Consider the following 21,732-nt stretch of genomic DNA (forward strand, 5'->3'; position numbering starts at 1 on the left):
CACCTGGCGGAGGAACCTCCACACCACCCTGGCGGAGGAGGAACCCTTCACCACCAGCCTGACGCCAGGCCAGCCTGGCGGAGGAACACCAACCAGCCTGGCGGAGGAACCTTCACCACAGCCTGAGGAACCTTCACCACACCAGTCTGACGGAGGAACCTTCACCACACCAGCCTGACGGAGGAACCTTCCCCACACCAACCTGACGGAGTAGGCTTCACCACACCAGCCTGACGGAGGAACCTTCCCCACACCAAAACTGACGGAGTAAGGTTCACCACACCAGCCTGACGGAGGAACCTTCCCCACACCAGCCTGACGGAGCATCAACACTTGGGCTGTACCGTCATCATCAACACTTGGGCTCCAACGTCAGCAGTGAAGCGACCAACACACACTGGGTTATAATGACTCACTGATAAAGTCATGTATTCAACTGTTACCTAATCTAGTGTTCACTATAAATGCTAATAAAAACACAGGTGAGCAAGAATTACCTGGTAGTAATAAGAAATGTGGGTGAGGGGATGGTAAGAATAACGTCAGTGAGTTTTAAAGGAAAACGATAAACAAACGTATTTATCTCGACCAGGAAGAAGTCTAACTTTGGATTCAGCCACTTTAAACTTGACACACAAGAGGGAGAGGGGGAGGTAGCAGTGATTTCCTAGAAAACTGGTCGAGTCTTCCAATTTATCAGGATTTTGAAAACACCACCCTACCACCACCGCCGCCGCCAACCTCGCCATCACCAACACCACCACCACGAAAACGACGCTATCGAGCACTTGTGTTGGAGTTTCAGGAAGGCTGCTGTCTGCTCGGAGCTGCATCCTCTAACTCTGATATCGAACTCTTTCTCAAAAAGTATTAATTACTGTCACTATTGCCAAGCCTTATTGATGTCATTGTCGTCAAGTCTTATTACTCTCACTATGGTCAAATCTTATTATTATCACTATAGTCAAGTCTTATTATTGTCACCATAGCCAAGTCTTATTATTGTCACCATAGCCAAGTCTTATTATTGTCACTATACACAAGGGTTATTATTGTCACGATATTCAAGTCTTATTATTGTCACTATAGACAAGCGTTATTATTGACACTATATTCAAGTCTTATTATTGTCACTATAGACAAGCGTTATTATTGTCACTATACACAAGGGTTATTATTGTCACGATATTCAAGTCTTATTATTGTCACTATAGACAAGCGTTATTATTGTCATTATAGTCAAGTCTTATTACGGTCACTATAGACAAGCGTTATTATTGTCACTATAGACAAGCGTTATTGTCACTATCGTCAAGTCTTATTATTATCACTATAGACAAGCGTTATTATTGTCACTATAGTCAAGTCTTATTATTGTCACTATAGCCAAGTCTCATTATTGTCATTATACAGTAGACAAGCGTTATTATTGTCACTATAGTTCAAGTATTATTACTGTCACTATAGTTCAAGTCTTATTACTCTCACTCTAGTTCAAGTCTTATTACTGTCACTATAGTTCAAGTCTTATTACTCTATAACGTTACAAGAAAACCTGAACGTGTAGATCATACGAAATAAAAACAATCTGCTATGTAAATTATCCTACATAAGAGTATGTGAGTACCGTGCATAACCTTCATTATTGTATTTATTCAATTCGTTTGGAACAAGATTCTTTTTACCGAGAACTACTTTTCCAATTTACTCAAAGTCCTGTCAAGGTGTTATATAAATGCTAGGTAGTGTTGGTGATGTCTCGCCAGGTGAAGTAGGTAGTCCATCGATTATATATTACTGTATTTATTAGTATTTTGGGTCTTTAGAACAGTTAACATACACACACACACACACAGTGACAAACACGTACTGTACATATGATGAATAACAACAGGGAAATTATTTTTGATAATGAAACAAAAAAATGGGACGATACTCAAATCAAAGTAAAATTAGGATCTTTGTATTTTATTCACTTTGAAACCACTGACGAAAATATTCCACATAAGCAAAGGTCAGAGGTTACATACAGTATATACCAGTACGTCTGAGTTGAGTGACGTAAACCTTCAGGTAAAGAGAAAATTTAAACGTTTGTAGATATGTAGACAGGTAAATGAAAAATGCTTTCTCTTGTAGTGTAAAAAGATGACAATATTTATTTTTCTACATATTTTTCTGGGAGCCCTTTGAAGGTTTTACGTGTTAGGAGGCTGTCATATTTTTATTTAGGATTTATGTGTCAGATGTTTATAGTGTTGGAGGTGTTTGATGTTTACAGTGTTGGAGGTGTTTGAGTGTTTATAGTTTGGAGATGTTTGATGTTTATAGTGTTGGAGATGTTTGATGTTTATAATGTTGGAGATGTTTGATGTTTATAGTGTTGGAGGTGTTTGATGTTTATAGTGTTGGAGATGTTTGATGTTTACAGTGTTGGAGGTGTTTGAGTGTTTATAGTTTGGAGATGTTTGATGTTTATAGTGTTGGAGATGTTTGATGTTTATAATGTTGGTGATGTTTGATGTTTATAGTGTTGGAGATGTTTGATGTTTATAGTGTTGGAGATGTTAGATGTTTATTGTGTTGGAGGTGTTTGATGTTTATAGTGTTGGAGATGTTTGATGTTTATTGTGTTGGGGGTGTTTGGTGTTTATTGTGTTGCAGGTGTTTGATGTTTATAGTGTTGGAGATGTTTGATGTTTATTGTGTTGGAGGTGTTTGATGTTTATAGTGTTGGAGATGTTTGATGTTTATTGTGTTGGGGGTGTTTGGTGTTTATTGTGTTGCAGGTGTTTGATGTTTATAGTGTTGGAGATGTTTGATGTTTATTGTGTTGGAGGTGTTTGATGTTTATAGTGTTGGAGATGTTTGATGTTTACAGTGTTGGAGGTGTTTGATGTTTATAGTTTGGAGATGTTTGATGTTTATAGTGTTGGAGATGTTTGATGTTTATAATGTTGGAGATGTTTGATGTTTATAGTGTTGGAGATGTTTGGTGTTTATAGTGTTGGAGGTGTTTGATGTTTATAGTTTTGGAGATGTTTGATGTTTATTGTGTTGGAGATGTTTGATGTTTATTGTGTTGGGTGTGTTTGGTGTTTATAGTGTTGGAGGTGTTTGATGTTTATAGTGTTGGAGATGTTTGATGTTTATTGTGTTGGGGGTGTTTGATGTTTATAGTGTTGGAGGTGTTTGATGTTTGTAGTTTTGGAGATGTTTAGTGTTTATAGTGTTGGAGGTGTTTGGTGTTTATTGTGTTGGAGATGTTTGATGTTTATAGTGTTGGAGGTGTTTGATGTTTATTGTGTTGGAGGTGTTTGATGTTTATAGTGTTGGGGGTGTTTGATGTTTATAGTGTTGGGGGTGTTTGGTGTTTATAGTGTTGGAGGTGTTTGGTGTTTATAGTGTTGAGGGTGTTTGGTGTTTACAGTGTTGGAGGTGTTTGGTGTTATTGTGTTGGAGGTGTTTGGTGTTTATAGTGTTGGAGGTGTTTGGTGTTTATAGTGTTGGTGTTTGATGTTTATAGTGTTGGGGGTGTTTGGTGTTTATAGTGTTGAGTGTTTGGTGTTTATAGTGTTGAGGTGTTTGGTGTTATTGTGTTGGAGGTGTTTGGTGTTTATAGTGTTGAGGTGTTTGATGTTTTATAGTGTTGCAGGGTGTTTTGGTGTTTATAGTGAGGGTGTTTGGTGTTATTGTGTTGGAGGTGTTTGGTGTTTATAGTGTTGAGGTGTTTGGTGTTTATTGTGTTGGAGGTGTTTGGTGTTTATATGAAGTGTTGAGGTGTTTGAGGTGTTTTATTGTGTTGGAGGTGTTTTTGGTGTTTATAGTGTTGAGGTGTTTGATGTTTATTGTATTTGGAGGTGTTTGGTGTTTATAGTGTTGGAGGTGTTTGGTGTTTATAGTGTTGAGGGTGTTTGGTGTTTATTGTATTTGGAGGAGTTTGGTGTTTATAGTGTTGTTGAGGGTGTTTGGTGTTTGTGTGTTGGAAGGAGTTTGGTGTTTATAGTGTTGGAGGTGTTTGGTGTTTTGTGTGTTGGAGGTGTTTGGTGTTTATTGTGTTGGAGGTGTTTGGTGTTTATTGTGTTGGAGGTGTTTGGTGTTTATTGTGTTTGAGGTGTTTGGTGTTTATAGTGTTGGAGGTGTTTGGTGTTTATTGTGTTGAGGGTGTTTGGTGTTTATTGTGTTTGAGGTGTTTGGTGTTTATAGTGTTGAGGGTGTTTGATGTTTATAGTGTTGGAGGTGTTTGGTGTTTATAGTGTTGAGGGTGTTTGGTGTTTATTGTGTTAGGAGGTGTTTATTGTTTATAGTGTTGAGGGTGTTTGGTGTTTATTGTGTTGGAGGTGTTTGGTGTTTATAGTGTTGAGGGTGTTTGGTGTTTATTGTGTTGGAGGTGTTTGGTGTTTATAGTGTTGGAGGTGTTTGATGTTTATAGTGTTGGAGGTGTTTGGTGTTTATAGTGTTGAGGGTGTTTGATGTTTATAGTGTTGGAGGTGTTTGGTGTTTATAGTGTTGAGGGTGTTTGGTGTTTATTGTGTTGGAGGTGTTTGGTGTTTATAGTGTTGAGGGTGTTTGGTGTTTATTGTGTTTGAGGTGTTTGGTGTTTATTGTGTTGGAGATGTTTGATGTTTATTGTTTTGGAGATGTTTGATGTTTATAGTGTTGGGGGTGTTTGGTGTTTATAATGTTGGAGGTGTTTGGTGTTTATAGTGTTGGAGGCGTTTGGTGTTTATAGTGTTGGAGGTGTTTGGTGTTTACAGTGTTGGAGGTATTTGGTGTTATTGTGTTGGAGGTGTTTGATGTTTATTGTGTTGGTGATGTTTGGTGTTTATTGTGTTGGAGGTGTTTGGTGTTTATTGTGTTGGAGATGTTTGATGTTTATTGTTTTGGAGATGTTTGGTGTTTATAGTGTTGGAGGTGTTTGATGTTTATTGTGTTGGAGATGTTTGATGTTTATTGTTTTGGAGATGTTTGGTGTTTATAGTGTTGGAGGTGTTTGGTGTTTATAGTGTTGGAGGTGTTTGGTGTTTATAGTGTTGGGGGTGTTTGGTTTTTATAGTGTTGGAGATGTTTAGTGTTTATTATGTTGGAGGTGTTTAATGTTTATACTGTTGGAGGTGTTTGGTGTTTATAGTGTTGGGGGTGTTTGATGTTTATTGTGTTGGAGATGTTTGGTGTTTATTGTGTTGGAGGTGTTTGATGTTTATTGTGTTGGAGGTGTTTGATGTTTATAGTGTTGGAGGTGTTTGGTGTTTATAGTGTTGGGGGTGTTTGGTTTTTATAGTGTTGGAGGTGTTTAGTGTTTATTGTGTTGGAGGTGTTTGATGTTTATAATGTTGGAGATGTTTGATGTTTATTGTTTTGGAGATGTTTGATGTTTATAGTATTGGAGATGTTTGATGTTTATTGTGTTGGAGGTGTTTGGTGTTTATAGTGTTGGGGGTGTTTGGTGTGTATAGTGTTGGAGATGTTTGATATTTATTGTGTTGGAGGTGTTTGATGTTCATAATGTTGGAGGTGTTTGATGTATACAGTGTCGTGCAATGCCGTGACGTATTATGTTATCTCATGTCGTATCGTGTCATGTCTTGTGTCGTGTCGAGTAGCTCTGAATTACCATCTCGTTGTGACTTGAGGATTTAACTCACGATAGTAACCGATTGTGCCATGCTTTCACACACCCGACAACAATAATTGCACGTAAACCACAACTCTAAATTCTATGCCACGTTTGCAGAATTTTGCCTCGGTATTCTTTTTTCTATTCACACAAAGGAGTTACACAAACACTCTGGCCCATGAGGGGGATAAACGCATTAAGGTGTCTGTCTCCTCACTAAACTGGTTCAGAATAGTCGCACGTGGAAATTCGTATATCAAGGGTAGGGAAACTTTTGAGGTCGGAGAGGCAGAGTTCCTCGGGGCCATATATTGTTTTTGACGTTAATAGTAACTCTAACCAACAAATTTAAAACAAAACCCGTAATATGGTTCAGAGCAGCTACTTTTGGTAATTTTATGGTGCTGATTTCAAATTTGGCAATAAAATTTCTCTGGCACGGACAGTTTATGTTATGCACAAAATTAAATCTTACAATTACAAATACTGAAAAATAATTTTTTTCTGTTATTCCTGTTACCTTTTCTACGTCATCACACTAAAATTCAATAAAAAATGAAAACAATCATAAGAAGACACAAAAAGTGTTAAATTAGCCACTGTTTGGGCATTTGTTATTTTATTTCATCCTTTTATGTGTTGTATTGTTCTCCGATTGTAAACACCAGCAATAGTCCCCCATCATGGCAGGATCCCGTCTACCCTGGTACCTTTCCTCCATACGTCTAATGTCCTGATGAAATTGCTCTCCCTGTTCATCACTAACCGCCCCAAGATTCCCTGGAAAAAAGTCCAAGTGCAAGTGTAGGAGGTGGACTTTCAGGGACATCCTGCATCCTAAGCTTTTGTAGCTTTTTAAGCGTTCCTTTACAAGTTGGCAATACTGTAGTTTTCTTCCTTCTTGTTTCCAAGAAACCTCTTGACTACAGTTGTGAAGGATTTCCATGCAGCTTGCTCATTTTCATTCAGTTGTTTTCAAAGTCGTCATCGCAAAGTAAGTTTTTTATCTGTGGGCCAACAAAGATACCTTCTTTGACTTTGCCATCACTGAGCTGTGGGAATTTTCCCCTCAAGTCCACGAACCCATCACATTGTTTGTCCATAACCTTCACAGAATTCTTCATTAGTCCCAGCTTGATGAGTAAAGGAGGTAGAAGTATACATCGCTTGGGTCTACCAAGGGAGTATATTTAACGTTGCCTTTTTCTGGAACAAACTCTTCTCTCTTTGGCCAGTTCTTTGTGTTGTAGTGTTTTTCTGTTGCTCTGCTGTTCCATAAACACAGAAAACAGCAATATTTCGTGAACCCTCCTTGAAGGCCGAGTAGAAGGTCTATAACCTTCAAATCGCCACAGATCTGCCATCTATACTCCTTGTACTTAATAGCGGTCAGTATTTTCGCCATACTATCATACGTTTCCTTCAAACCTACAGAATGCGCTACTGGAACTGAGGACTTCTGGTTCCCATTATACAACAATACTGCTTTCAAACTAAACTTGGGGGAATCTATGAGAAACCGCCATTCCTTTGGGTCATGTTTTTCTCCCAGCTCTGACATCAGTTCATATACACCGGTGCACACAGAGGGAATCCTGCATACTGTAGAGTGAGGTTAGGGACACCATTTCCTCCCACTTGCTGTTCAGTATTGCTAACCTTGCATTTAATATATCTCTATCAACACAAGTACGTATCTTCTATTCCTACACTACATATACGTACACATATATCATAAAAATATTACGTGGCTGACATTTTTTATTGCCATATTTGTAATCAACACCCCAAATTTAATAAAGTGCAGCGTATTTGATCCATGTTACCGAACCCTTGTCAACTAGTGTAATCAAAGTAGATTTTCGGGGTATGACCGCTACCCCGAAAAATCATCTCAATGCAGTTCTTATAATAGTGTATATACTCGTACATCCAAGTGGGTGTTGAATCAGGTATGGTGTAGGTGTAGTGGGTGTTGAGTCAGGTAGGGTGTAGGTGTAGTGGGTGTTGAGTCAAGTGGGGTGCAAGTGTAGTGGGTGTTGAGTCAAGTGGGGTGTAAGTGTAGTGGGTGTTGAGTCAGGTGGGGTGTAGGTGTAGTGGGTGTTGAGTCAGGTAGGGTGTATGTGTAGTGGATGTTGAGTCAAGTGGGGTGTAGGTGTAGTGGGTATTGAGTCAGGTGAGGTGTAGGTGTAGTGGGTGTTGAGTCTGGTGGGGTGTAGGTGTAGTGGGTGTTGAGTCAGGTGAGGTGTAGGTGTAGTGGGTGTTGAGTCAGGTGTTGTTGGTTGTGTCAAGAGTGAGCACAAACACCTGCCTGGAGTGATACAAGACCAGTTAGCTCACTTCGCCTCTGGCCCAGGAGGTGGTACACAGCAACTTGTGTATAGTACAGTAATGCTGTTATTTCTCCCCCTCTCTCTTACACACCACACCATCCCATCTATTGTTGAAATAATAAACAGCTCCTGATTTATGTACTGTACAGCCCTGTAAATGTATTGAACGTATATCATTATGTCTAAATCACATGTAAGTTTGTATATTTTCAGCCACCGGCTGCAACTCTATTAATAAACCGTTTATTATTATTTTGATTATCACACACACACACACACACACACACACACACACACACACACACACACACACGCGCGCGCGCGCGCGCGCGATGTTTGTTGCTGCTATTAGATAAAAACTGCAATTATAATTCATGAAGACCGAAAATTTGTATTCATTTGTGTTTGTGTCCATTTGCTGGAATTGATGGTGAAAGAGTTGCTTCCCTGACTGTGGAAAGTCTCGGGAACAATTTGCCACACCTCAGAGATGGCGACAATGTTGGCTGTATCTGGTAAGATCACACTGGACAACATCATTCTCACTTCCGACCTGGGGATTTGAACCCGGGACCCAGTGGTAAAAGGCAATCGCGCTACCGCTGTATCACCGACACCTCCCCCCCTCTTCCTCCTCCTCCTCTTCCTCCTCCTCCTCTTCCTTCTCCTCCTCTTCCTCCTCCTCCCCGACACACAATCGACAGGTCTGGTGCAGCAGTAGTGAGGACACCCGACATGTCCAATAACTGAGGAGATTTCGCCTGTGTGAGACGTGTGTAACCTCCCGCTCCCTACCTCCCTGACCCACCCCAAACCTCCCTGACCCACCCCAAACCTCTTCCTCCCTTCTCTCTCTTCCTCCATCCCTCCCTAACCCACTCAGACACCCTTCCTCCCTGACCCACCTACACACCTCTTTCCCTCCTTCCCTGACCCACTCAGACACTTTTCTTCCCTGACCCACCCACACGACCCTCTCCCTCCCTCCCTGGCCCACCCTTACACTTTTCCCTCTCCCTTCTCTTACCCACTCACACACCTCTCCCCCCCTTCCCTTCCTTTACCTACCCACATCCTTCTCTCTCTTTTTCACTCCCTTCCTCACACACACACACACACACACACACACACACACACACACACACACACACACACACACAATCAAGTGACCCACTCCCCGATTCCACCATATGTAACTTGTCATCTCTGTTCACTGTAAATTTTCAGCCTTCGGGCTGCCATGTTATCTAAATAAACCGTTAAGTATTATTATTATTATTATTATTATTATTATTATTATTATTATTATTACACACACACACTTTTCTTCCTCCCTCCTCCCTCCCTCCCCGACACACCCACACACCTCCTGGGTTTCCTATTTTACCAATAACACAAGTGTCAAGATCATGTCCTGCTACACGCTCGTAAATTGTCAGTGGTAAGGCAGAACTAAAAGCGAATTCCTAAGATTGTCAATTTCTTGTATAACAGAATGAACTGTGTACTGTATTTAGCTTTCACAATATGCCCTGAAAACTTGGGTATGCACTTGGATCTTTGCCTTTATTAGCTGTGACTGTTTGTTGAGGAGTGTGTCAATATGTGAGGGTTTAAAGACGAACAGGAATTAGACACAGTTGGGAAACAAACCATAAATAAGGGGACAGAAGGAGATGGAGAACTGAATAACAATAAAGTATTAATTATCGTTATTCACTTCTTATGCTGTAAGTAACAAATAATCATGGTTGTCTGTGCTTCCTACCAACCTTATGTTACTCAAATATATCAATAATTTTACAAATGTTGCTATTTACTTAAGGACGCTACCCTTATGAAGTGGGCCCCTTGGCGTGTGAATACAGGGTTCTTCAGTACACAAATTGTTCAGCTTGTTGGCACTACATTTGACCACCATTACCTCCCCAGCTTGAAAGGTTAGATACCCGTTCACAGCTGGGTAGACTAGACGTGTTCCGGGATCAAGCTAGCTTCTCTTAGGACAGGAGACGAGCGCTGTATCCACTCGGCCGCCGCACTCCTTATTACACTTACTGTATAATTGTTCACTAATATGGCTCTTGTTCTTCGGTTACGGCTGAGATAGAAAGCAGTCCTGCCCCTCCCTCCTTCCCTCCCTCTACCTCACTCTCTCCCTCCCTCCCTCCCTCCCTCTCTCTCTCTCCCCCTCCCTCCCTCGGTCTCACTCTCTCCCTCCCTCCCTCCCCCCTGTGCCTCACTCTTGATCTTATTATAACATCAACACAGGAGTGGCGGTACAGTGTTGAGTGTAATGTGATGCCTCATTATTCACCAGCGATAATTACCCCGGACACTGACTCATTAATAATGGTTATTGTGTTTATTATGAGAGAAAACTGGATATATTATCAATGCACCTGAACCTAATGAGATGTAGTTTTCAAGTGTGTGCGTGTGCGATATCTTTCTCTCTCTCTCTCTCTCTCTCTCTCTCTAGCTCTCTCTTTAGCTTTCTCCTTCCCTCTCACTCCCTCTCCTTCCCCCTACTCCCTTTCTTCGACCCTCATTCCATATCCCCTCTCTCCTTCTCCTTCCTTTCCATTTCCTCTCACTCCCTCTCTTTCCCCATCACTTCCCCTCCTTTCCCCTCACACCCTCTTCGCTTCCCCCTCCGCCCCTTTCACTCCCTATTCAGCCGCTCACTCCTTCTCCTTCTCTCTCTATCCCTTTCCATCCTCTCACTCCCTCTCCTCCTCTCTCACTCCCTCTGAGCGTCATGCAGTACACGCAGAGGTTCATTATCATGCAGAGTTGAGTAGTTGTTAATTCAGTTTGCTAATTTACACTTTCTGGGTGACTCCGACTCAAGTATACAGATGAACGGCGGTATCGATAAATAACGATAAAGTTGATTTTATGAAGATTTTCGTAATAGAATGTCATTGACAGCCTATATGATGACAATATTTGTGTCGTGAAGTTGAAAGATGTTCCACTGTATTTTCAGATGATATACATATGCCTTCACCATCCTATATCCCATAAGTCTTGCTGTACGAACTTTATCCTCCAAACCTTGAGAAAGTTTCATGGTAAAAGATCCATTTGTAGACCTTTGATCTTTAGCGATGATGAGTTACTTTTATTAAACCTTCAAGAGGTCTTTAATATTTACCCTTCGAGCTGAGCTTAATTAGTGACAACCACCAACCTTCCCTGAGGCAGTTAACAACCTCTACAAGTTTACCACAACACTGTTACCTTCCCTGAGGCAGTTAACAACCTGTACAAGTTTACCACACCACTTACTATCTGAGCCAATTAACAACGTGTACAAGTTTACCACAACACTGTTACCTTCCCTGAGGCAGTTAACAACCTCTACAAGTTTACCACAACACTGTTATCTTCCCTGAGGCAGTTAACAACGTCTACAAGTTTACCAACACACATTTTAATGCATCAGTCAACACAACAACACACTCTAATGCGAAGTAACACCACAACTCACACTAATTCCTCAGTCAACACCTCAACACACACTAATGCCTCAGTCAACACCACAACACACTCTAATGTGAGGCAACACCACAACTCACACTAATTCCTCAGTCAACACCTCAACACACACTAATGCCTCAGTCAACACCACAACACACTCTAATGTGAGGCATCACCACAACACACTAATGCCTCAGTCAACACCACAACACACAATAATGCCTCAGTCAACACCACAACACACAATAATGCCTTAGTCAACACCACAACACACGGCATGGATTGTAATAGTATTATAAATATATTCAAACTACTACAATGCTCCGGGTGACGTAGGAACATGATCTGAGGGGCGCCAGGAAGCAGCTTATGTTATAGTGTTGACAGTCCAGGTACTGAAGTACTTTATAAAGTTAGGTGAACCTCTTCCCCTCGTCGAGGATTGGGTTGGTAAGCCTGTTCACCTTCGCTGATATATTATGGGTCGTCTTACTCGTGTGGTTGGTATGCCTGAGGTGACAAACACTGGAGATAAATTCAAAACTGTACACGAACGATCATCATTATGGGGGGGGGTTTAGTACCATTAATTGGCGAGGAAAAAAATTCATTTCTATCGAAAATTCACTTAAAAAACACCTTTAAAATTTAATTATTTATCTTAAATGTACTTACTTTATTAATATATGTCACATTAAGTTTAGTGACGACGTCTTGCTAGTGAAATTTGGTTCTATTCATTTTAAGATTTCTAGCCCAGAAAATCAACTGTTTATATTTTCCAGACGCAAACTCACGAAACCTTTAAAATGCTCAATAAAATATCTTAAATGCACTTAACTGGTTAGTACCAGCGTTTGTAAGATGGGATGATTTCAGCAGCTGAAGGAGCTTGCTTTTGGCAGTAAAACAAAACACAAGTCCATTGAAAATTTCATAATATTGGCCGTAAAAACATTTTTGTAAAAAAACAAGGTTTATAAAATTACCAATATATATATATATATATATATATATATATATATATATATATATATATATATATATATATATATATATATATATATATATATAATAAAATACGAAGATCAGATGTAATTTATATGATAAAGAATAAATTAAATCTACATAAGCATCAACATTTATCCCATGTTAAAAAAATATGACAAAATCTAATTAGAGTTTTTAATAATTTCTTGCAAATCCACTTTGACAATATCTCTTACTAAGACGGTGTATGGACCAAATGAAGTGTAGGTTATACTGGACTATAGTCATATCATAAGCGTATATTATGCCCAATGCCTCTGAGCATTTCCTCCAATGTCTTGCGGCCATCTCTAAAATCAACTCAGAGATTTCTGAGTCGTTTTTTAATGTCTCTGGTTTACCAGCTTACACGTTTTTGAGGCGGTTCACCTCTCGTGTCAAGTGTAAGGTGCATGGACACAACTGATTGAGGTAATTAAAAAATAAGGTATTGATTTTTACCTTTATACGTATGTAACAGGTATATATGTATTTATATTTTTGGTGTTCATATAACCTACACTCCATAATGTTATTAGTAAGAGAATTTTTAAAAACTTTAAATAGGTTTGTTTTATTTTCTACCATGAAGTAATTATTGAGGCTTAAATAGAGCTTTAATTTATCTTTACCATATAAACTACACTTCATAATGTTCCATACATACGTTGTCTTAGTAAGAGATACTATCAAAGTGGATTTGTAAGAAATTTATTGAAAACGTTAAATAAATTTTGCTTTCCTTAAGCAGTGTTTGAATACATTTCATAATGTATTTTTTATTATGAGGGGATTTTGTCCGTTGTGGGTTTTGTCCGGTGGGGATTTTGTCCGGTGGGGATTTTGTCTTAGGGGATTTTGTCCGTATCCCGTCAACGGATGATGTTGATTAAAACTCCGGGGCTTAAATGGTTTGTGTGTAAGAGAGAGAGAGAGAGACTCAACATTTTACCTTGGTAGTTAGAAAAGTCCAACTTATAAATAAATCTTAATCTGCTTTTGTCAGTCTCTCAATTTAGTTGAAAAAAATATTAAATCCACTTCAGAAATATTCATGCAACAGGATCACATTAATACCCCAGGAAGCTTTGTGTTCTAGGTTTGTTTAGTGTTGCTGCTTGTTGGAAATATATATACAGTTTGCTTAAGAGTTATAAAACAAATACACACAAGCTTACGGAAATTCAATTCGCTGGACTGATGATGGGAGAGAGGGGCGACTGGGCTGGTTCCTTTCTCGACGGGTTTATTTTTTCTTATAATTATGTAATAGTTTTCTAGATATTATCAGTCTTTTGTTTAATTAAGTCTACCGTAATGCTCGAAGGGGGGAGGGGGCTTATAGTAAAACAGTGCTGACGTAGTAGTTAACCTCACCGTGTAAAGGTGGCAAAAATTCACGTAACCAACAGACCTACGCCCGTATTGTTAAACAACATCTTCCCTTGAAGATGGTCGTCGTGTTTCAACCCGAGTTTTAAACTAAATGAGTCCTGAGGGACACCGCAGTACTGTACTTAACGGGGTGGTGTGGCGGTAAAACTCGGGTTGAAACACGACGACCATCTTCAAGGGAAGATGTTGTTAAATGATAGGCGCTAATCCCGGCAAGGGTGTAGGATGATACCGATCTCGGCCAGCGACCAAATCAACAGTATCCCGGACAACACCTACGCACCCGACCTCATTATCCTCTCAGGTGGCGTGAGGTTCGGGGGAAATTTAGCGACAGAATAATTACTACGACATAATTTAAAATGTGAGGTTCAAGGGTATAACGTCTCGGGAAAAGTTGGGGGAGTTTTACAGCCGAGGTATTGATGGAAACTTTTGGAGGAACAATAGTTTGGGGCAGAATTTTTTTTACAGGAAAACTTGGAGAGTATTTTTTTATTTTTTTTATTTTAGAGGGAGTTTATTAACAACATGAACAAGTACGGTGAAAGTTGTAATGGAGACGTATCGGCAACATGAAGCAGTTAAGTAAGTGTATTAAGTACCTCGAAATCATTTAAATAAGTTTAACATCGAACTTTCCCTTGTGACCATCACCATCACAAAATTCGTATCTCTCATGACTTACTTGAAGGACACCGTTACTACCATCTTCTTGATTAACTCCACCACTGTTAAATATATCCTATACAAAATAGTTATAGAGATGACGCCATCCTTCCTCCAATGTTTAATTTTCAACCTCATCTCTCCACAGACTAAGTGAATTGCAGGATTCCTGTGTTTTTGTATCATTGTTTGGTGGTTAATGATTGTACAACAACAACAGTAATGCAAGGCAAACAAAGTTCGAGACGTAGTAATTATCAATATGATTACTTTCTTGCAGCAAGTCTCACTGGCGAAAAATAACGAAGCAAAGGAGGTAGCCTCACACCTTGATATACTTAAGAGGACAAATTATAAAGCCACTGATAGAAATGTATGGAAGACCTTTGTGTTCAGAACCACTTGGATGGTCCTTGCTGATATCGCAACATGTTGAGATCGTTCAGTGTCTGTCAGTCTTATTGGTACCCTGAGTATTACCCAGAATTTATTTTCCACACTTTACCGTAAAGGGAGTCCAAGCTCTCTCCTTCAGTGTTCTTCCTCAGTTTCTTCCCCCAGTACCCTCCACCATTACCCTTCCCCTTCAGTGGACGGCGTCGTGGTCGTCAATACGTCGCAAGTGACTCACTGTCTACAGAAGATCTCACCAAGATGTAGGAAGTGATCCTGGTGATCTACAACACTGTATATTGACCACCAAGATGTACTGGTGATCTACATCACTGTATATTGACCACCAAGACGTACTGGTGATCTACAACACTGTATATTGACCACCAAGACGTACTGGTGATCTACAACACTGTATATTGACCACCAAGATGTACTGGTGATCTACAGGACTGTATAGTGACCACCAAGACGTACTGGTGATCTACAACACTGTATATTGACCACCAAGACGTACTGGTGATCTACAACACTGTATATTGACCACCAAGACGTACTGGTGATCTACAGGACTGTATATTGACCACCAAGATGTACTGGTGATCTACAACACTGTATATTGACCACCAAGATGTACTGGTGATCTACATCACTGTATATTGACCACCAAGACGTACTGGTGATCTACAACACTGTATATTGACCACCAAGATGTACTGGTGATCTACAGGACTGTATAGTGACCACCAAGACGTACTGGTGATCTACAACACTGTATATTAACCACCAAGACGTACTGGTGATCTACAACACTGTATATTGACCACCAAGATGTACTGGTGATCTACAGGACTGTATATTGACCACCAAGACGTACTGGTAATCTACATCACTGTATAGTGACCACCAAGACGTACTGGTATATTAAGAACATAAGAATGGAGGAAGCTGCAGCGGGCCTATTGACCCATACTGGGCAGTCCCATTACCCCTATTGCTCATATATCCATCCAACCTATGTTTGAAGCTATCCAGCGTATTCGAATTAATAATGATGTTTTGTAACTTGTTCCATTCATCCACTACTCTTATTTCCAAACCAATGTTTACCTATTTCACGCCTAAATATAAATTTGCTTAATTTAAAACATTGTTAGGAGTTCGCACCTTGTTGGAAAGTTTGAGTACCTTTGTAATGTCCCCTTTGTTTAGCCCTGACTTCCATTTATACACCTCTATCATATCGCCCATCACTCTACGTCTCTCGAAGGAGTGCAAATTAAGATGCTTTAACCTTTAACTCAAGGTTCCTAATGCCCGGGATTAGTCTTGCCATTCTCCTCTGAATTAGTTTTAGGGATTCTATATCCATTCTGTGATACGGTAACCAAAACTGAGCTGCCTATTCCAAGTGAGGTCACACAAGCACAAGATATAGTTTCAGAATAACCTCGCTAGTCTTGTAACTAACACTCCTATGTATGAACTCAAGTACTTTATCAGCCCTATTTCGAGCAAATACACATTGCTTACTTGGCTTAGATTCCTACTTATCATTACTCTTAAATCGTTCTCGCAGTCGTTGTTCATCTGGTATCCGGTTTCTCTGTTTACATCTCCTAGACTGAGTACTTTACATTTGTACACATTGAATTTCATCTGCCATTTTTCAGACCATTCGAATTTTTTTTTAGATCTTCCTGTAGTTTTGCGGAGTCCTCATTAGATTTAATTACACGCCCTATTTCAGTGTCATCAGCAAATTTACTCATGTTGCTGTCTACGCCGATATCTATGTCGTTTATGTATAAAATAAATAATAATGGTCAAGTACTGAGCCTTGGGGTACTCCACTAGTGGCGTTTCTCCAATCGGATTTAGTGTCGTTAATGCTCACCCGCTTTTTCCTGTCCTGTAACCACGCCCTATTCCATTTTAGAATATCTCCTTATTTATTTCACACTTCAGATTATCCCTGACATAGATTGCTACTCCGCCTCCTTTCCTAATCTGCCTATCGGTATGGAAAAATTTGTAACCTGCAATTTGGTATTCGACAGGTAACTCACGTGAGTGTTTATCCATGTTTCGGTGAATGCTATTATATCGATTTTTTCGGTACATACCAAGGCCCTGATTTCATTAATTTTGTTTCTCATACTTCTACTGTTTGCGTAGTAGACATTTAAATGAATCGTGTTCTAAGTCCTCTCTTTGACGCGTTTAAGTATTACCTCCCTGCCTAGTTTAGTTTTGTCATCATTCCTAGCACTGTTTCTCTGTAACCTTTCACTTTGTTTACCCGCTCCCACTGCAGTCTCCTCCACCCCCCGTGCTCCCATGTTCCCTTAGCAGTTTAAAGACTTCGACATCTTTTGAACTGCCCACTCGAGAGAGCCAGCCAGGGTTGCCACTCCAGCCCTAGACAGATGTACCCCATCCCTAGCATAAAGGTCCCTTCTGCCGTAAAAGTTGTCCCAGTTGTCAATGAATGGGACTTACAATATCCGTCAAGACTGCCCTTGACAACTATTCATTGCCAACTCTCCTTCTAGGCAGGACACCGCATATGATAGGTATCCCTCCCTTCAACCCAATACGTTCTATAGCTGTCTTAAACTTATCATGAAGTTCCTTACTCCTACACCGGCCAATATCATTGCCTCCTGCACTGAGGCAGATAATGGGTTTGTTGACCACCAAGACGTACTGGTGATCTACAGAACTGTACTGGTGATCTACAGCACTTTGACTTAACTGTTGACATGTATCGACCAACAACAATAATAACTGATGGATGGAAGTTTGGTGGTTATAAATAGAACAGTGGACAGGAATAAACGTTTGCATATCCCAATGATGTCCTGACGCCAGTTGTTGTTGAGAACTTTTTGAATATTGTGTATATCTCACTGGCTAACAGAATAGGCAGTATACTGTAAGGTTTAAAAAGTGCCTGTGAACTTGGGAATATTTTAGTTGTTAATTTAGGATTTTGACCATGTTCACTTCTCCGCTATGTTAATTTTTTGTTTATTTGGTATTACACCTATTTATTTGTGGTGTTATGCTAGTTATAATTTTATTTTTTTTCATTTATATTCATTTATTAATTTTATTTTGTGTGTGTGTGTGTGTGTGTGTGTGTGTGTGTGTGTGTGTGTGTGTGTGTGTGTGGACCAAAATACACTAGAAGCCAGAAGCTCTCAGTTCTTTGCTCTCAAACTTTCATATTAGCTTTTAGTCTTCAGCTTAAAACTTGTGTACGAAGTGTGTTCCCAGTAGGTTCTAGTGTTTTCGTCGAGGTGAATTAATGTTCAAGTTATAAGTGAAAAAGTCAGTCACTCGTCTCAACAGATCTCTGACTCTGAGTGATGACTTTCCCGGACGTGTTTTGTACAATTGTTGCCAGAACGGTTCCTTTGACAGCCTGTCACCTGTTATTTACCTCGTGCTTCTTCATCATCTGCACTTTGGAATTCATAATTATAGAGTTTTTAGAATATAATCGTAATAAAAAATTAAATTCTTTTTCTTGTATCAATAAGTTTGGTCACTTTTTACTTACAATCAATTTACCAAATCGTGGTTTATTTTTTAGGTAACAACTTAAAGTAGTGTTGTCAGAGTCAGTCAACCCAGCAGCAGTTACCTGGGTGTGTATGTGCTGCCAAGGCCTTGACCAATAACAGTTACCGGGGTGTGTATATATACTGCCAAGGCCTCGACCAATAACAGTTACCTGGGTGTATATATACTGCCAAGGCCTCGACCAGTAACAGTTACCTGGGTGTATATATACTGCCAAGGCCTCGACCAATAACAGTTACCTGGGTGTGTATATATACTGCCAAGGCCTCGACCAGTAACAGTTACCTGGGTTTACCTGGGTGTGCCAGGCCTCGACCAGTAACAGCTACCTGGTGTGTATATACCAAGGACCAATAACGTTACAGTGGTATATATGGCCTCGACCAAAACAGTTACCTGGGTGTGTATATACTGCCAAAGGCGACCAATGTTACCTGGGTGTTATATATGCCAAGGCCTCGACCAGTAACAGTTACCAGGTGTGTATATACTGAGGCCTCGACCACTCAAATATAACAGTTACCTGGGATGCCAAGGCCTCGACCAATAACAGTTACCTGCGTGTGCATATACTGCAGGCCTCGACCAGTAACAGTTACCTGGTGATATATGCTACTGCCAAGGCCTCGACCAATAACAGTTACCTGGGTGTATATATACTGCCAAGGCCTCGACCAAATAACAGTTACCTGGTGGGTGTATATATACTCGCAAGGCACCTCGACCAGGCTGGCCAGTAACAGTTACCTGGGTGTATATACTACTGACCCAACCTGGGTGTATATACCGTCAAGGCCGACAGTTACTGTGTATATACAAGTTACGACCAGTAACAGTTACCGGTGTATATACTGCCAAGGCCTCGACCAACAACAGTTACCTGGGTGTGTATATATACTGCCAACCGACCAACAGTTACCTGGGTGTATATACTAACCAACAACAGACCTGTATTGCCACTGCCAAGGCCTGACCAGTATAACTGCCAAGGCCTCGACCAGGAACAGTTACCTGGGTGTATATATACTGCCAAAGGCAGGTGTGTGTTAGATGAGCGTCACACTGTGATGGGCTGAGTATTCCATTAATTCAGCTTCTGTGTTATGTTTAGTGAACCATCACAGCTGTTGTAGAACAGGAGAGAGAGAGAGTGAGAGAGAGAGAGAGAGAGAGAGAGAGAGAGAGAGAGAGAGAGAGAGAGAGAGAGAGAGAGAGAGTGTGTGTGTGTGTGTTTGACCTGATTTCCAGTTAGGAAAAACCTATCTCTTTTGACCCACCATAATGAAGGCCATTATTAAATTATCGAAAGTTCGTGTTCTAAAAGATTCAACTTCTCATTTCATGAAGGTGAGACAAACAACATTATGCTCCCATAAATGTATATAAAAAAGTTGACATTCAAAACGTTAAAGGAATTTGAACGTCGAATAATTCCATCTGGTTTTCAGACTTAATACTGAGTGCACAGCTCCCGGCTGAGTCTGGATGTAGGAGAGAGTTCTGTAGGTGGCGAGGCTTTAGTTAGGTGAACACTACGATTATTGAAATGAGTGTTTTGTTTCACTAATATACTGCGACTGTGGGGTGTAGTTAGAGTGTAAAACTATACGTGTGTGTGGGAAGGGGGGGGGGACCACTTCATTTTTAGGTGATACTTGAAATTATATTAACGTGTTATTCAGCATATTGTTGATGATGAGTTTTCTTCACAGGTTTGTTGAGGGTAGAGAACAGGTATCACATTATAGGTAGATAAACACGTGTGAATAATATACATGATAAAGGGAGAATAGATATACCACGGCATTTAATTCCTTTTCGGTTTGTTTTCCCAAGAAGAAAAATACTGAAATTTAAGCGAGAGCGTAGGTATGTAGTACAGAAATAAGGTGTAGGTGTAGTACTTACTGGGTAGTCAGGTGTGTAGGACGGGGCAAGTTCAGGTAAAGGTGTGGTAATTACTGGGTAGTCAGGTTTGTGAGTGGTGGTACTTGGCTAGTCACTCCAGGTGGCGGCGGTGTCTGCTTGTTATTGTGTATTGATTATCTATACACAGCTGACTGACACACACACACACACACACACACACACACACACACACACACACACAATAATAATAATAATAATGATAATAATAATAATAATAATAATAATAATAATAATAATAATAATAATAATGATAATAATAATAATGATTGGCCCTCGTGTAACGAGGATGGCCGGCCCAAGGGCCACCTAGGCGTTAATTTGTTTAAGGTGTAGAAGCTGTCGTGAACCCAACAACCACATCCTGAATTAACGAGCTGCATTACCCAGTGTAAAGGAATAGTCCGAGAAGACCGGACAACTCGCCAACTGCACTGGCTAACCATTAGCCCGGAATACGATCTGCAAATCGATTAACATCAAGGTTCCCAATTACTGCTGGGTTGACAGAGGCAAATGGCGTAAAGAAACTTGCCCATAGTTTCGCCCTGTCTGGGGATTGAACCCGGGTCCGCTCGTTTACGAGACGAGCATGCTGACCATTACACCACAGATCGCCAGAACCACACACACGAGTATACATCATGTTAATAGAGGCAGGTGGAAGGTCGTTGCTTCTTCACAATGATAAGGAAAGTAATGGGCCACGTCACATTAATTGGGCATAAAAATGAAATATGACTGAAGATTTTATAAATTCAATTAAAAATTTTCTTCCTTCAGAATTCAAACGTATTGTTGGGTACTACGAGAGAGAGAGAGAGAGAGAGAGCAAACTGCAATTAGTATATTTAGTGTTAATATTCATCTTATTTCGTTTAGAGTAAGATAACCATTTTTCGTATTACTTTTTTCTAATACCCCCGAACACGTTAGCAAGCATATAGTAGGTGTTAGAAACAGAAAAAAAATACATGTAATTTATCCACGCTTACCTGTTCGGGGATAAGCATTGATTTTACACCCTGACTGTACCACCGATTACTTACTGGTCTGTATGTTTCGCAAGGTGGGGGGCGGATTGATACAGCTAAGTTACCTGTTAGGAATTTCGAGGTCGCCAGTCTTGTGTGGCTTGTAAGTGGCGTGGACTGTACATACAACTAACCTATTAACTGGACGGTTTATTACTGTGATGGCTGTTGAATAAAGAAGTAGAACAGAGGGTAAAGATGATCGTGTCTAATATAACCTCACATTATCAGTTAAAGAGAAGGTAGTGAGAATTGTGGT

The sequence above is a fragment of the Homarus americanus genome, unplaced genomic scaffold (assembly GCF_018991925.1).
Source record: "Homarus americanus isolate GMGI-L3 unplaced genomic scaffold, GMGI_Hamer_2.0 scaffold367, whole genome shotgun sequence".
Classification (NCBI taxonomy): domain Eukaryota; kingdom Metazoa; phylum Arthropoda; class Malacostraca; order Decapoda; family Nephropidae; genus Homarus; species Homarus americanus.